At 43.6% G+C, this 12,252-nt stretch overlaps 1 pseudogene; it reads right to left on the reverse strand.

Annotated features, from left to right (window-relative positions):
- Positions 1–3,060: 3,060 nt before the first annotated feature.
- LOC103734353 lies at positions 3,061–4,487 on the reverse strand (annotated as a pseudogene).
- Positions 4,488–12,252: the final 7,765 nt, after the last annotated feature.

Raw genomic sequence — 12,252 nt, forward strand, 5'->3', positions numbered from 1 at the left:
GTAAGGTTCATGCCCGAATAGGACAACCTAAGACAGGCACAGTCCATGATCCTGGGGTCATCCCAAGGCAGAGCTGCCTACAGGCTCTCACTGGACAGTCATTTTTAAAGAAAAAGGGTGGAAATGTAGCAGGAGGCCGCCAAAGATGGCACAGATTCAGAGCCCTGGGATTCAGCGAGAATTCACTTCACTTCTTGTTCTGCAAATAGCCTGCCAAAAGGAGCCCACGCCTCCGTACCCTGCTTGTGAGCCCAGTGACTGCTGACAGGCTGTGTGGCGCGGACCAATCAGAAAATGATATGCTGACTAAAGGGACTTGGGGGTGGAGAAAAGGGAAATATAAGTCCTGCCCCCTCCTGCATTAAACAAGCCTGCAGCACCTCACCTAGTGCTTGCTTCTACCTGACTCCCAGTGTCTGTGTGTTGACTCTGTGCCTCTTGACCCCCCTAATAGGCAGGGGATCCGATCCAGGTCAGGGTCTTCACAGCTGGCCTGAGGAGAACCCGCAACACAGGTGCAGTGTATATTTTGGATAGAAAGAGAACAGACTTTGACTGAGACTCCTTTATTAAAATATATCTGATCTCATCCCATTTAACTCAGAGAAAATAATATAAAATTAAATGAATACATCCTCTACCAGCTAATGAAGTTTCATCCTTTCAGGTGACAGATTATTAGTACTTTAGAATCTTCCAACTTCAGGGCTGAGGATACAGCTTAGCTGGTAAAGTACTTGTCTAGAGTACATAAATCCCTGGGTTAGATCCTCAGCACTGCATAAAGCAGGTGTGGTGATGTACAAATTCAATCCTAGCACTCAGGAGTTGAACAAAAGAGAATCAGAAATTCAAGGTCATTCTCTGCTACATTCGAGACCAGCCTGTCTCAAAAAAAGGAAGCCTTCCACTTCATTTACCCTATTTGTTTTAATTGTCAGAAAAACTTTTACATCCTGCAGCAGTCAACAGCAGCAGGAAGCCACCCAATAAAATCCTAGGTGATGTCTTCATGTGGAGACACAGAAACCAAACTTAATTTGCTCCATGGATAGGAGAGAGGGTCTAGAAGGGAGACTCTGGTGCTTCATGTCTCCAGGAAGCATCATCACAATGAAATTTGAAATGCTTACTCCTAAGTCTCTACAGTGACCAACGATTTCATATTTAGTCAGTTTCCCTTTGTTCTCAAAACCATATCTCCTTTCTTTACTTTTCTTATTTTACTCAAATCAGGAAGTATTCAGGCTGCAGCAAAACTACCCCCGCCCCCATACACACCCATCAATTTGATAATAAGGAGGATGTGGTGGTGAGAAGAAATTGAAAATAGGGAGGGGAAAAGTTGGAGCTTTATGGTGGGGTCACCTCACCTGCCCCTTGGGGAGACAACCACAGTTTCACTTGTTCATTTGCAATTTTATTTCTAGGAAGTCTCTATAAATATTTTCTCTATAACCCCCAAGGTCATTGATTGCTAAATAATCTCTCTCTCCCTCCCTCCCTCCCTCCCTCTCTCTCCTTTATATTTGTTGTTTGTAAAACAAAATGATTCCAAGATTCTATAATTATTTTTAAAACCAGTAGTAGCTGTCAGGAAGCACGTTGGCCGGATCTTCCAGGCATAGCTGAGATGAAAAGGTGGCTTCATTTCTCAGCCCTAAGATTAGGACCTGAGGTGTCGAAGGCAACAGCACTGTGGCTCCCTCTGAAAGCACTTAGTGCTGGCCTTCATGCAAATGTAACCCTGTTTCATTAGGAAGTATTAGTTCCCTTTTTAACCTCAAGCATCAAGGCCATTTGTTTTAGGCAATTGTTATAATTAGACGCTGAGCTGACAAGACACCAATTGTGTTGGTGCTTCATGGGTGTGGTTATATGGGCATCCACACCTTGAAATTCCCACCCATGAGGTACTTTCCTTAGGTTTCTTTAACTGTGTGAAGACAGATGTCAGAAAACTTCACCCATCACTACTCAGATGCTGGTTCCTCTTCAGGTCTTTAAATTACTGAGGAAATGAAGACAGTTGAGCTTTCTAAGTCCAATTCCCATTGTCAAAGTCAGGCTATTTCTAGCCGGATCCCCCAAGCACGGGTCCTATTTGTCACTGTTCCTGTAATGTGAGTTTGTCATCCATTTCCAAATTCTCCAAACTATACAGTCTTTCAATGTAATCATGCTATTTCTTTTTTAAAATTTTTATTTATTATTTTTATTTTCTGTGTATATACTGCCTGTGTAGATACACCTGTGTCATGCAATGCCCATGGAGGCCAGAAGAGGGCATGGGATCTCTTGGAACTGGAGTTACAGATGGTTGTTAGCCACCATGTGGGAGCTGGGAATAGAATCCAGGTCCTCTGCAAGAGCAGCCAGTACTCTTAACCACTGAGCCATCTCTAAAGTCCCTCATGTTACTTTTTTTTTTACTTTCAAAATATTTTATTAAAAAAAAAAAAAAGCACAAATTTTTTTTTTTAAAGCCACCACAACCCTGACTCTCTTTTTAAATAACATGTCATGAAGCAGTTTGATTTCTATCCTATTGCACAGGGTCTTGCCTGGTTATAAATCAGGAGACTGCTGATACTGGGGTGCTGCTGAGACTGGGATTCTGTCAAGGAAATGAGTTGAGCCTAGGGAGGAAACCAGCCCCTCCTATTCTTTCAGGAGGCACAGCCTGGGTTTCCAGAGCACCCTGGCAGCCTACCCAGCTTAATCTACCTAAGGCCTTCTTGATCACAAGGACAGTGGGAACCGGAGGCAGAAGAATGGTGTAAGCAATCAGACTCCCAGAAACAGTCTCATTAAGGCCTTTGAAAGAGAGAAATTAATTCAGGAAGACGTACCTTCACAGAAGGCTGGAGCAACCAGACACACTTGACAGTTTGTGGAACCCTAAAATGAGGGTAAGGGGGGACACAGTTCAGAGCCTCCACCCAACACACACACAGACACACACACACAGACACACACACACACACACACACACACAGAAGTCACTTCCAAGGACCCAGCCCACCGAGGCTGATGTGCAGATGGACCCTCATCACAGTCTTAAGACCCCAGAATAATTTCCATGATATAGTCCAATTCATTCCACTCCCAGGACCCTGGGACACAGAAGAGGCTGTGAGGAGGCTCTGGGGGCACCAGGGCAGGTTCCTTCTCCACTGCAGATGTCTGTGTCTACAAAGAAGTCAACCAGGCCAGAGTCCCCCAGGTACCAGGAGCTCAGAGCTTCTAAGAAGACAGATCAACCTCGGGCATCATTTCATTCTGGAGACCTGGGGAAGCCACTGGATTCAGAAGCAGTTCTGTCTCTTCCACTGATGTATCGAGCTCACCGAGGATAGAGCCAATGGTGGCAGACAGGGAGAAATCTTCTTTACTAGGAAGAGAGTCTCTAGGGGAAGAAGACGCCCCATAGACATGGCCACAGGCCAGTCCAATGGAGGCAATTCACCAGGTGAAGCCCCCTCTACCTAGTTGTGTCAAGTTGACAACTAAAGCTATCCAGCACAACAGGGGAATGGCAGCCTGGAGCTGCTGCAGTGCATTGGGGATAAGGATGTGCCTGCTGAGGCTGAGTGCTCTGGAGCCAAGGCTATGCTGGTCTTTGTCCAGAGACACAAGGAGCAGGGCTTGCTTGTAGTTCCGAAGGCCTGCTGTATTCCACTCCCACTTCTCAGTGTCCTCATCTCCTCTTCCAAATTGGAGTGCTTCCTCTTCAAGCCTCCTATGTCTTCGGCTGCCAGGTTTGCAACAACCACCTCCCAGAATGCCTGCAGCACTGCAACCCACTAGCTCTGGCCAGGAACCTCGCTGGCAATGCTAATAAAATATTTTTAAAATTAAGGCCAGGCATGGTGGCGCACACCTTTAATCCCAGCACTTGGGAGGCAGGGGCAGGCAGATTTCTGTGAGTTCAAGGCCAACCTGATCTACTTAGTGAGTTCTAGGCCATTTGGGGCTGCAGGGAGACCCTGTCTCAAAAAAAAACAAAAATTTTTTTAAATTACAGTGAGACAGTTAATTGCTCTAATCAAAGATATAATCACATTGCTGTGGGATAATATCTAACAAGATGGCTCAGTAGGTAAAGGCCTCTGCTGCCAAATCTGATGAACTGAATTCCCCCAGGACCACATGGTACAAAAAGAACTGATACCAAGTTGTCCTCTGACCTTCACATGCACACCTGTACACACACACACACACACAGAGAGAGAGAGAGAGAGAGAGAGAGAGAGAGAGAGAGAGAGAGAGGCAAATAAATGAATAAATAAGTGTAAAAAATGGTCAAAATAATTCCTTTTAAAAATCCAGATTCTGAGGTGTAGGATTGGCTCAGAAGAGCACTGGCTGCTCTTGCAGAGGACCCAGGTTTGATTCCCAGCACCTACTTGGCAGCTAACAACCTTCTGTAACTCCAGTTCCAGGGGATCCGACACCCTTTTCTGACCTCCTCGGGCACTGTACATCACGGGTACACTTAGAAACATGCAAGCAATACACTTATATACATAAAAATAATAAATAAAAATTTTTTAAAAATCCGGGTTTTATATCCACATTCAAGGCCTTTGCTGTCTTCTGTTTGTGGCCTTTTCTCTGCTAAGAGGCTATCCCCAGAGAGAAGCTGGGCTGAACTAGACCTCTCTAGAACTCTCTGATTGAGGTTCCCCCAAGACAACAAAACTTTTGCAGAAGGCTTAGGTGGGTGGGAGGGCTATGGCGATCCTTTAAAAGCACTCCAGTCCTTTTCTAAGAGTAGTTTAGTGGAGGTTGAAGGGCTGGGATAAGACAAGAGGTCACACACACAAGTCCTTGAAGGCACAGAAGCCACAGGAGACTGAGCAGCACAGGAAAGTGTCCAACATCCTGAAAAGCCAGCAGCCAGGTTACAGTGCAGAAAAGGTCACTCACAGTTTGGAAAGTTGAACGTTTGGCTACAAAACATGAAGAGATCCCTTCAGTCTCACAGGCAGTCATGTTTAGAGAAAGGTCTCTTCTTGTCATTGTGGAATGAATAGCCAGGAGTAAGACACGCTGATCTGAATCTAATTAAGTTAAGTGGAGCCCACTTCAAGGAAACTACACATTAGCCTGATTGACACAGGCATCCTACCTCCAAACACACCCATACTGCCAGCCCCACAGGAGATATGCATTTGAGTGGGATGTGCTAAAGAGACTATGATTCTAAGCCTCTGCCACCATTTGTGAAGACATATTTGAATATGGATACTGGCACTTAAAGATAGGGATTCTAAATCCTAGAACAACCATTAAAATGTAACACAAAGAGAGATCATTTAAAAAATAGAAATAAAATAACTAATTAAAAAAATAATTGATTCAGGCTGGAGAGATGGCTCAGAGGTTCAGAGCACGGGCTGCTCTTATAGAGGACCCAGATTCAGCTCCCAGCACCCACATGGTGACTAACAAGCATACATACATAACTCCAGTTCTAGGGGCTCCAACGCCCTCTACTGGCCTCTGTGGGCATTGCATGCATATGGTGCATTTACATGCAGGCAAAACACTCATACACATAAAATTTAAATAAATAAAAAAATTAAAAATAGTTGATTCACCAAAAAATTTTGGTGAAACAATAAAACAATAAAATTTTAAAAATTAATGAAAATAATCTCTATTATCTTTTCAACTATTTGACTATTAAAAATTCCAACAAACTTTCAGAACTTTTCCAAATATTCTTTCATTAATTCTTTGAAACAGAATCTCACCAGGTAGCCCAGGCTGGCCTGGAACTCAATATGTAGCCTAGGCTGACTTCCAACTTCTAGTCCTCCTGTCTTAGCCTCCTGAGCGCTGGGATGATAAACCTACACACCATGCCCAAATTTTCTTCTTGGTGATTCTCTTGTAAGTTTGGACAAATAACACAAGCATATTTTCTTTGCTTGAATGATCATCTAAACTATGCCTATTAATTATTAAAAAATAGAGTGAGGCAGGCATGGTGTTGCAACGCCTTTAATCCCAGTACTTGGGAGGCAGAGGCAGGCAGGTCTCTGTGAGTTCAAAGCCAGCTTGGTCTACATAGAGAGTTCCAGGGAAACTGGAGCTACAGGAAGACCCTGTCTCAAAAAGACCAGTAATAATAATAGTAATAATAATAATAATAAAATAAAAATGGAGTGAAAAATTAAAATGAAACACTAAAAAAAAGTCGAGTCACTCAAAATAAGACAGGAATTAAATACTAGGAAAGCAAAGGACAAATATTGGGATGACAGACAAAAGTCCAAACATATCCATAATCATATGCAAAGTAAATAAATTAAATAGTTCAAGTAAAAGCCAGAAATATTCTGGGTAACAAGGCAGGACCCACCTATATACTGATCACAAAGTTAACATTTTAAGTAAAAAGATGCAGATGCTTTTGTGTAAAAGGCAAAAGAGTACAAACATTAGTCCTAAGAAAAGTCATTTTAGTATCAAACAAAGCAAACTTCAGAGCAAAGAATAGCGCCAGACATGAAAAAGACATTTATAAAAGGATGCAGTCATCAAAAAGACGTAACACTATAAATAGATGCACCTCATCACAGAGGTTTAAACTATGAGAAAAGTACATGGAAAACAGAATAATTCATAGTCTCCCTGGAGATTTGGATACTTCCTAGCCAGTAATGGGGGAAAAAACAAAACAAAACAGTAGGCAACAGTCAGAAAGGCCAGAGGAGATTTGAACAGTACTATCAACCAATTTGGCATAATGTCATGTATAGAATCCCACATCAAACACCTACAGAAGTCACTTGTGAATAAAGGGTGCCAGAGAATGGGTGGATGAAAATCAAGCTTCTGACAGCTGATGAAGGGATTCCTTGGCTAGAGGTACAGAAAATCAAAGTGGTCAACACTGAGTTGTGTGAAGTTATTTGCTACATGGTGTATAATGCAAGCCTTTTTCTCCTCCTCGTCACATGCGCACTGTAATCTGCATTATTCCACATGTTCAAAGAGGTAGGTTTCATTTTGGAGTCAGGAAAAGGCATTGGTAGTCAGGTGTGGTGTCCCATGCTTGTAATCCCAGCCCTTGAGAACTGAGACAGGACTGAGAAGGCTGAGGCCAGCCTGTGCTACATAGCAAGTTCCAGGCCAGCCTGAGTTATGTAGGGACAGCCTATCTCTAAACAAAACAAAACAGCTTTGATTCCTAACCCAGGCGTGTGGCACATACCTGTGATCCCAGCCCTTGGAAGGTAGAGTCAGGAGGCTCTTCAGTCAGGGTCAGAGAAAGTCTTCACTTTGTCTCTGTAAAATACTCATTCTTTATTACAAAAGAGTATGAGGTCAGCCGAGGCTACATGAGACCTTGTCTCAAACAAATAACAAAACAATAACAACCTCCTAAAATGCACTGATTCCTATTTTGTAGGCACTGAGGTGAAACTAGATACTTCCTGTCAGAAGTCGGCCATGCTTGAGCTCGGTTCTGAGTCCCACCAAGGCTGAATAAAGCCAAGGATCCAGCTTCAGCTCAGATGTGAGCCAGGTGAACAGACACCTTCATCATAACTGTGACAGAGAGAATGACCTAGCCCCATCATCAAGGTCTTGGTAATGGAGTCACATGAAGTGCTGGAGCAGAGACATGCAGGGTACAGGGACCTTGGCCTGTTCCACTGCTGTCTGCTAGGGTGAGCATTATCTTATACTGGGTGATGCAGGGGTATTGCAGGGACTTCCCCTTGTTCCTACTGTTTTCCCTGAACCAAAAGCAGTGCTTGGAGGCATGGCGTCTTGTTAAAATGGTAAGAGCAAGGAGGACATGGGCATCAATGAGGTCCTCTTATCTGACTTCACTATGGAGATTTCTGTCCCAAACAAGATTGCTATGACCACCTAGATATCAGCTTCTCTCCTAGTACCACAGAACAAATTCAGAAAATGGTAACAGACTGCCAGGGCCTCTCTGAAGCAAGTTCCCCACCTGGAATCAGATCCAACAAGTCTACCAGCTTCCTTCCAGTTTCCCACCACTTGAGACAGGAAATGACAGAAAGTGAAGGACAGGCTGTCCCAGCCCCACAAAACAATCTACTTCATGGCGACAGAGACACTGTAGGAAGGGGCTGAGGCAAGGGGATGTTTTGGAGTCAGACACTTGGAGCAGACTTTGGTTCTGAGGCAGAGGGAGAGTGACAAACAGCAGGCAGAGTGGGCCTGTGGCCCAGCACCATCAGTCTCCCAAGGATCAACTGAGGTACCGGGGCTCCTGTTTGGCCAGCGGGGGCGGGGAACTACTCAGAACGGAAGTGAAAGAGTTTCTAAGATCTAAACAAGTAAGGAAGCCCAATCCCAGGAAGGGTTTATTAAAGAGAATGAGAAGAGATGTTGACTAATCCCAGAAGGATCTGTTCTCATGAGGCAAAGCTACATCTTGTTTTTGTTCACCTACCTCAAAAACCTGACGGGTAAGTCACAGGTAGCAAATATTTACCCAGTAGAAGATGTAAACATGGGGGTTAGGGAGAGTTTCCTTCAAGAAAGACTCCTTGTGGTTGAATGAAGGCTTCACAGGCCAGAGCAGAGGTTAGGCCTCCAGGGTCTGCAAGCCATTGGGCCCAAAGACTGACACCACCAAACAGCTAAAGGATGCTGTGTAAATGGTGGGGGAGGGCCAGGAGCCACTGCTACAGGAAAAGACCCAGGAGAAGCCCCAGGGAAGGAGGCCTAAATCCACTACAGCCTTTGAAAGGGTTGGTTCTCTCTTTCCATCTTTACTTGGGTTCCTGGGATTGAATTCAGGGCATCACTTTTTAAAATTAAGGATGCTTGGCTGTGCCTCCCACCCCAAGAGTTTGATTCCAGAGCCTGGAGGAAGCCTGAGCGCCAAAAGTCTTAGTATTTTTCCAGGTGGGTTTAATATGGAGTGGCAGTTTGACAGTCACCCAGTATATTAATGGTGCAAATTACTGGTAGTTGGAACACAGATTTTACTGGATGAGGTTCCAGCTGTGAGTGATAATGGCTGACATGTGGCTCAAATCAATAGGAAAGCTCTTTTCTTCTTAAGATTTATTTATTTCTATTTTATGTGTATGAGTGTTTTGCCTCCGTGGATGTATATGCACCACATGTGTTTAATGCCAAAAGAAGCTAGAAAAGGGTATAAGAATCCCTAGAACTGAAGTTATAGCCAGTTGTGAGCAGCCATGTGGGCACTGGGAACTGAACCTGGTCCTCGACAAGATCAGCAAGTATACTTCACTGCTGAGCCATCTCTCCAGCTCCAGAAAGCTGTTTTCTAATCAAAGGCTAATATATCAATAAAATGATATGTGCAATTTATGGAAAAGCAAGCACAAGACAATGTTATGTGCATGTGTGTATAAATGTATAAATGTAAACAGATAACTGTCCTGAGATTGAGTTAATGCTCGATGAACTCTTCAGCTTTATATGTAAGAGAATGTACTGATATATTATTTGTAATAAAGAATGAAGTAGGTTTGTGTGTGTGTATGCATATGGGTGCACATGCACACGTGTATACAAGGGTATAGAAGCCAGAGGTCAGCCTAAGGTGTCAGTTCTCAGAAGCCACTTTGGCTTTTGGGACAATCTCTCATTGGCCTGGTGCTTAATGTGTAGGCTAGGCTAGATGAACTACAAATCCCAGGGGTCCACCTGTCTCTGCCGCCCCAGTATTGGGATTACACGTGCACACTTTTTACAGTGCTGGGGATCAAACGAAGGTCCTCATGCTTGTCTGGCAAGCACCTTATATTCTGAGATTTCTCTCCCCAGCCTGGAGGAATAAAGCTTTTCTGTTGTTCACTTAATTGTTGTCATTGTTGTTTGGTTGCTTGGTTTTGGTTTTTCTTACAGTTTTGTTTTGTTTTGCTTTGTTTTGTTAGAAACAAAGGCTCCCTGTAGCCCCAGCTGACCTGGAACTTGCTATGTAGACCAGACTGGCCTTGATGTCACAGAGACCTGAGTGCTAGGATTGTAGGCATGCACTACTACATCCAGCCTTGAAGTGGGTTTTTAAATCATGTATTTATTTTGTTTGTTTATTGTGTGAAGAGGTTGCCACAGTGTATGAATGGAGGTCAGAGGATGACTTGCAAAAGTCAGCTCTCTCTTTCTGCAGTGTGTCCTGGGAATTGAACTCAGGTCATCAGGCTTGGCAGCAAGAGCCTTTACCTGCTGAGCCAGCCCACTAACCCAAAGTCAGTATTATATATATATATATATATATATTTAATTTATTATGAGTGTTTTGCCTGCATGTATGTAAGTGCACCTGTGTGTGCAGTGTCTGAGGAGATCAGAAGAGGGTGTCAGATCCCCTGGAACCAGAGTTAGGGACAGTTGTTAGCTGCCATGTGAATGCTGGAAATTAAACCTGAGCCATCTCTCCAGTCTCTGAAGTCAGCCTTTTTAATTGGTTGTTTGAGCTGTTGGCTATTCTTTTGGGCTAGACTTCCAGGTGGAGGAAGGAGGCAGTGCTCAGAAGGGGGTGCTTAGAAGGGCCAGAATCACCAGGCAATTGAAGGTAACAGAGGAAATGAAAATAAAAAAGGAGTGACTTAATTTTGTTCCAGACTTTGGCATAGGTACAAACCCAGAAATTCCACTCTTTCCCAAAAGAAAGGGCATCACTTGTGTCTCTAGACACTGCCTTGTTCTGAATGTCTTCCCTTCTGTTTTATGAGAGATACCAACTGATTTTTATCCCCTTTCTCTTGATCAAGGCATTATTTAAGTGACTAAGTAAAGTGCAGGGACATCCTGATGTTGCAGGAGTGAGCAAAAACATAGCAAAGAGGCTCTAACGTGTAAGAGCAAAAACCACAGGGAGGTTAGCTATTTGCACAGGGTCCTGGAGCATTAATTATTACCAAGAAAGAGTACCCAAAAGCCAGGGTACACTACAGAAATGAGAGTGACCCCAAAGAGCATAAGAAAAATAGTAATAAATGTCATTCATTGAGTGGTTTTAATATTTTAGTTACTATTCTAAGCACCCTGCCTGAATTATATCATTTTATCCTCGTGAAACAATGTACTATGACCAGTTCGATTTTACAGATGAAGATGAGATTAAATAACTCATTCAAGGTCATAGGGCTAGTGGCTCCACACAGAGACATTTAACCATGGGACTGCATTACCTATAAAGGTAATGCTCCTCCAAGTGGGTGCTGAGGAACTCCAGCTGCTATGCCAGCAGCAATACAAAAGAGGATTGCATGATCACGTTTACAGAGAACATATCTGTGATATGTTAGCCTAAGCGAAGAATCTAAAAGAGATGGAGTTCACATGATTTGACACTGACCCTCTATTTCCACAGCTCATGGTATAGGATGTACTGTGGAGAATTTCATTTAAGGAGGCTGACGAGTTTTTCGTTGCACTGTTCTTTTTTAAGAAACAGAAAAATGAGGATTTGGTGCTGATGGACTCATGTCTGCCCTAGAAAAACTCACTGAGGGGAGGGCTCCAGTGTACACTGAAGGGTGGGGAGCAGGGAAAGGAAGATAGAGCGAAACCAGGGATGAGGGAGGAGGCAAACGTCGACCAAAGCAGAGCTCTGGTCAGCTTTAGGGAAGTTTGAAAGAATGGAGGGCGTGGAAGATCAGATTTCTAGAATGGAGACCAAAGACAGGGATGTGGATATCAGGGACAAATCAGAGAAGTTCACAGGTAAAAATGGAGCTCAGAGTCAGAACTGAGAAGTGGAAACACTGCATCCTGCAATGCTAGAAAGTCAGGAAATACTGAACATAAAACAGAAACAAAACACCCTGCATGTCAAAAGGTCACAGGAGTGAACTGGAAGAGCTCACCACGGCCACAGCTGGGACACTGTGAACAAACAAGATGAAGTAGAACTGAATCAGAGCCCAAAGTTATAAAGGAAAATACCCATGAGTCCACACTGATATCAACGAATGATTAGGTTAATTAGAAACCACAACAGGCAAATCTCTGTAAGTATTTTGTATATATGTAGAGACTCCACCCTTAAGGAAGGAGAAGATAAATCACAAATCCCACTCCTACAGTAGAGAACACAGGGAAAAAGAAAAACTTTACAGTCAAGAAGCCTACTCCAGCCAGGTGACCAAGGTCGACGTCAACCATGGCAAATCATGCAGTTGGAATCTACCCTTGATATGACATCATATGATGTAATGGGAATGACACTCTCTGTGATCTGCCACTCCTGTAATCCCAGGTAATCAGGAG

Source organism: Nannospalax galili, unplaced genomic scaffold, assembly GCF_000622305.1.
Source record: "Nannospalax galili isolate Female #2095 unplaced genomic scaffold, S.galili_v1.0 scaffold236, whole genome shotgun sequence".
NCBI lineage: Eukaryota > Metazoa > Chordata > Mammalia > Rodentia > Spalacidae > Nannospalax > Nannospalax galili.